This window comes from Spinacia oleracea, chromosome 4, assembly GCF_020520425.1.
Source record: "Spinacia oleracea cultivar Varoflay chromosome 4, BTI_SOV_V1, whole genome shotgun sequence".
Lineage (NCBI taxonomy): Eukaryota > Viridiplantae > Streptophyta > Magnoliopsida > Caryophyllales > Amaranthaceae > Spinacia > Spinacia oleracea.
In genome coordinates, this window is record NC_079490.1 from 173,893,633 (window position 1) to 173,899,555 (window position 5,923).

At 43.4% G+C, this 5,923-nt stretch overlaps 1 non-coding gene across 1 annotated transcript; it reads right to left on the reverse strand.

The window, feature by feature from the left end:
- Window positions 1-3,314: 3,314 nt before the first annotated feature.
- On the reverse strand, window positions 3,315-3,421 carry LOC130460436 (small nucleolar RNA R71). Its single transcript, XR_008920306.1, has one exon. It is a non-coding gene; the product is annotated as a small nucleolar RNA R71 (small nucleolar RNA).
- Between the last annotated feature and the right edge of the window lie 2,502 nt (window positions 3,422-5,923).

The window sequence follows — 5,923 nt, forward strand, 5'->3', positions numbered from 1 at the left end:
CCAGGCCTTGGCCGATTGTGACGGGTAGTGTGATCTTTCCTCGGGGAATAGCCGCGGATCTGTTGAATCCGATCAATGGGTAGCTGACCTTGGTCAGTGACTCTTCTCCCTCTTCGAGGATGAGCTGCTCGAAACAGTTCCTGAAGATGATATTGACGGCGCTCCCTCCATCGACTAGTACTCTGTGGACATTGTGGTTGTTGAGATCCATTTCGATCACCAACGGGTCGTCATGTTTGTACTGGGTCCCGAGGCAGTCATCAACAGTGAAGGTCATGTTCGGGGGGGTAGGATGGTTCTCCCCAACATTGCTGAAGTTGACTCGGTGGGAGAGAGCTCTTAAGTGTTTCTTGCTGGCGTGGCCGGACCTTTGTCCTCCGAACACCACGAGAATTAGTTTCTTCTTTTGCCCTTCGGTCTCGTGGACTCTTCTCTGGGCTTGCTCTTGTAGCTTTCCAGATGTTACTTTTTCTTTTTCTTCCCTCTCCGTTCTACGGTCGAGCAAGTATTGCTTTAGGTAGCCTCCGCGGACGAGGTCCTTGATGTTGTCCTTCAGCGAGTTGCATTCCTCAGTGGTGTGGCCGAAGTCATCGTGGAACTCACACTACTTGTTCTTGTTCCTACGGAGGGGGTTGGATCTGAGCTTGTCTGGTAGCTTCCACTTTTCATCATCTTTGTGGAGATTGAAAATTTCTCTTCGGGGTATGGCGAGTGGAGTGTAGTTGGTGTATTTGGGTTGAAATTCACCCTTTTTCCCATCCTTCTTTGGGCTCGTCTCTCTCGCACCCACCTTCTCTTTCCCCTTTCTCGAGTTGCCCTCGGGCTTACTCTGATTTGCTTTGTTGTCTTTCGGATCCGAGGATCCTCTTAGCCTTACTGCGGCCTTGTTGAACTCTTCTGTTCTGATTGAACGCATCTTCCTGATGAATCATATTTATATAGGGTATTTTAGGCTCATTTAGGTTGCATTTCTAGGCATTTCTCTCATTTTTTGTTGCATTTAGAGTCATTATTGCATAAGTCGTCGTTATCGTACTCTATTACGCTCCGTTTGTGTTTTCTTTGATATTTCAGGTGATTTTACAATCATTTGGATGTTTCTGGAGATTTAGAGGTGGGTCAAATGGCTATCGGATGGTTCGTATTGAAAACGTCGTGTTTGATCGGAAAATGAAGTTTTCGGAAATGATTTGCGGAAGTTCCGGTTCACTTAGCTTGAGTTATTCGGCCATCGAGGCAATTCGTTATTTTGGATGACATGAAGCTAGTTCCTGATGCTCGCCATAAAATCTTGGTGATGTGGGAAGCATCGTCGCAACATCGTACTTGAATCGTGCAATGTGGCCACATCGAAGTGCTTTATGCCCATATCTAGAGCTTTGTGGCCGCACCCAGCCCGCAGCACCCCGTCGCTTCACTAAACATCGTCTGCCATGCTCATAGCGAAGTGCTGCGCCCACAGCGAAGTGCTGCGCCCACAGCAAGAAGTGTTGCGCCCACAGCAAGGATTGCTGCGCCCACATCTCACTCACGCTTCACTGAGCAGTTGCTGGCTTGCCCACAGCGAAGTGCTGCGCCCACAGCGAAGTGCTGCGCCCACAGCAAGAAGTGCTGCGCCCACAGCAAGGGTTGCTGCGCCCACATCTCACTCACGCTTCACTGAGCAGTTGCTGGCTTGCCCACAGCGAAGTGCTGCGCCCACAGTGCGTCCAGGCCGACGAATCCATATTGTGTATGTCTCTCATGCCATCGACCAATCGTTGACGACTTCTATTTTTATTTTCTCATTTATTTATTTATTATTATTTCAGAAATAGGAAGCCTATAAATATTGAAGGGAATTATATTCCTAGGGCTCTTATCTTATGTTATTTTTCTTCCTTAGAATTCTTTGAACGTTTATTATTATTTTCCTCTTTTCATTGTCGAACGCTTTTCTGAATTCATTCATTCATCAATCTAAGGTAATTTCATAATTTCTTTTTCTCTAATTCAAATTTATTATTTTTCGTTCCTTAGATTAATTCGTTCGTTGATTATGAATTCCATTATTATTATTCGTTTCATGATTGTCAAATTAATTATGAGCGAGTAGTCTTTTTCTAGGGCTAAGTAAGGGAAGCCATGTTTATACCATAATCGTTATGCATTAAAGTTCGTTAATTTATAGATTATGATTGAGTAATTCCAATTGATTTGTTCTTAATCGTTGATTCATGTTATCGGCCAATTTCATGGATTAATTATCTAGCTAATAGGAATTAGAATCGAAAGATCGTGTTTTTAGAGGCTTTGTACAATTGGAAATTCTGATTATGTTAGCGATCGTACTGCATATGTTGAATTGAAAGTGTTAAGACCCGACCGTAGGATTAGCATGTACTTTAATTACTTGGCCTAGTTTATTCGTTGTCGAATTGAATTGTGTTATTGGATTGGTATAAGCATGGTGAACCGAACAGACGCCCTAGACCTTTAATTCATTGATAAATTACACATTTTTATTATTGCTTTAGCTTTAGTAGTTAATACTCAAACTCAACTTTCGTTATTGAAATAGTTCGTATAATTGGGCAAAAACTAATAGAACTTGTCTCCCTGTGGGATCGACCCGTATTTGCTAAGTATCTGCTAACAACAGACACCGTGCACTTGCGGTATCACTTTTTAACTCATCAAGTTTTTGGCGCCGTTGCCGGGGAGACGGCTATATTCTATTAGTTTTAGTTTGATTATTTGAACTGTTTCCATTGTCTCATTGGAACTCTCAGTTCCAATTGAGGCAAATCTCACTGCGTTTTCTTTCGTTGTTGTTTATGCCCAGGTCTGCCAGAACGGGTACCTTGGTTCCTCCCGATCCCGATCTTGGAAAGACCCTTCGTCAACTAAAAAAGCAACAGAAAAAGAAGAAGCAGTCAGGGTCCCAAGACTCACAGACTCCGCCGAGTCACACGATGTCTAAATCCCTGAAATCATATGGGGTTCCTTCCTCGAATAGTGTTCCGACTGGGCTCACAATGCCAACTATTGATGCAGTCAACTTTGAGATCAAGCCCGCTCTAACCTCCATGGTCTCACAAAGTCAATTTGGTGGCCATCCATCTGAGGAACCCACCAACCATTTGCAGAGGTTCAACCAACTGTGTGGTACTATCAAGCATCAAGGGGTCACTCAAGACCAATTGAAAGTCATGTTGTTTGGTTTTAGCCTTCGTGATAAGGCTCAGACATGGTTGAATGATGTCAAGGAGACATAGTGGAGTGCTATTTCACAGGCCTTTCTAGAAGAATTCTTTCCACCCACCAAGACTGCTGGAATAAGGCATAAGCTGACTACATTCACTCAAGAACCTGGTGAATCACTTCGAGAAGCCTGGGATAGATTCAAGGCTTTGCAGCGGTCGTGTCCGCATCACAACATTGAAAAATGGTTCTTGGTTCAGATTTTCTACCATGGTTTGCAAGATGAAACAAAGAACACGGTTGATTCTGCTGCTGGGGGTGTTTTTCTTGACAAAGAAGTGGATGCAGGTTATGATTTTCTTGCCAATTTAGCTGCCAACCATTACAGCACCACCAGATCCACATCTAAGAAGGGAAAATTGGATGTCGATGCTTATGCTCTATTATCCTCACAAGTGGCAGCCTTGAACCTGAAGATCGATTATTTGAAGGCTCCTCAGTCTAGTACACCCCCAATGAGTATCAATGCTATGTCTAGTGTAGCTCCAGTGACAACTTCTTACTGCGAAGTATGTGGCATCCAAGGTCACTTTGGTCATGAGTGCTCTTATAGTTTACAGGATACTACGCAATTGGAGCAAGTGAATGCTTTTCAACAGAGACAACCCAATGACCCATACTCCAATTCATTTAATCCGGGTTGGAGGAATCATCCAAATTTCTCATATCGGGGCAACAATGTTCAGAATCCTCAACCCCAGCAACAATGGTCGCAACCACAGTTCCATCCACCTCAACCACATGTTGCTAGGCCTCCATTTCAACAAGGAGCCTCACATAATGCTCCCCCGGGGTTTAATAGGCCCTCGCATCAAAGATATCAACAACCCCCTCAGAGCAGTGCTACTCCAGAGCCTAACATGGGTGATCTGTATAAGCTCATTGCAAATATGCAGAAGACCGCAGAGATAGCTCAAAAGAACCATGATGAGAGCATCAAAGAGTTGAAGAATCAGAATAGAATGTTGGAGAATCAAGTTGCCCAACTTGCTGACACTCTATCTCAAAGGCAACCGGGTACACTACCAGGGCAACCTACTCCGCCCCAGAACAGAGAAAGTGCCAATGCTATCACTCTTAGAAGTGGCACTAAATATAATGGACCCCCGATGCCCACTGATGATGCAACTCTTGCTAAGGGGAACACAGATGGACCAGGGAAAGCAACTGATGCAGAGCCTCGAGTCATGGAAGTTGATAATGCTGATGATGTTGGTGCAAATAAGGGGAAAGAGAAGATTTCTGATTTTCTCCCTATTGTGCCCAAGTTACCTTTCCCTCACCGGATGCAGAAAACCAAGGTCGATCAACAGCTTGGTAAGTTCTTGGCAATGGTCAAGAATCTTGAGGTAACGGTCCCTTTTACTGATTTAATATCTCAAGTTCCTGTTTATGCAAAAATTTTGAAAGAGATGATCACTAAGAAAAGGGATTATGGTGGTGTGGAGAGAGTCGCTCTAACTGAAGAGTGTAGTGCGATATTGCAAAATAAGTCTCCACCCAAACTTAAGGATCCGGGTAGTTTTTCCATCCCCTGTCATGTAGGTGCATTGTTCATTGATAAAGCATTGTGTGATTTAGGTGCAAGTGTGTCTGTCATGCCCCTTTCTGTCAGTAATATATAGGTTGAACATGGGAAAACTAAAATGCACACAAATCACTTTGCAAATGGCAGATCGTTCTATAAAATATCCTTTAGGTATTTTGGAGGATGTTCCTGTCCGGGTGGGAAAATTCTACATTCCTGTTGATTTTGTGGTGCTAGATATGGAGGAGGATAGTCAAATCCCCATAATTTTGGGTAGGCCATTTTTATGTACTGCAGGTGCCGTTATTGATGTCAAGTCTGGGTCTCTTACTTTAAGTGTTGGTGATCATACTGTTACTTTTAATCTAACCAATGCTGTGAAGTCTCCTATGCTTGAGAATACTTGTTGCAGGATTGATATTGCAGAAGAAATTTCTCTAGACAATATTCCTAGAATGTTGTATGATGATCTATTGCTGGCGACTCTCACCTTGGAAGCCCATAAAGGAGAAGGAGATTGTGAGATTGATTCCTTGATCTCGGATTTAGATGGAATTGAAGCTGAGAAGATAGATGGTTTTGAGGTATTGGAAACTGTTTGCTCTATTTCCGAGCCACAGGTAACGAAGGTAGAACTAAAACCATTACCATCTCACCTTAAATATGCATTTCTTGATGATAATGAGGATTTTCCTGTGATCGTTAATGCTGCACTCGACGATAGCCAGCTTTCTAAGCTTCTGACCGTGCTCCGTATGCACCAAAAGGCAATCGGGTATAGCATTGACGATCTCAAGGGAATTAGTCCTGACTTTTGTATGCATAGAATTAACTTGGAAGCAGATCACCGCCCTCGCATACAGCCACAACGTCGTTTGAATCTTAATATGCAAGATGTGGTGAGAAAAGAGGTAGTGAAACTAATTGATGCGGGCATCATCTATCCCTACTCGTGTTGTCACAGGTTGGCGTATGTGTATAGATTATAGAATGTTGAATACGGCCACCTTGAAGGATCACTTTCCCCTCCCCTTTATTGACCAGATGCTAGAAAGATTAGCAAAACACAACTTTTTCTGTTATTTGGATGGATATTCAGGTTTCTTTCAGATTCCCATTCACCCGGAAGACCAGGAGAAGACGACGTTCACC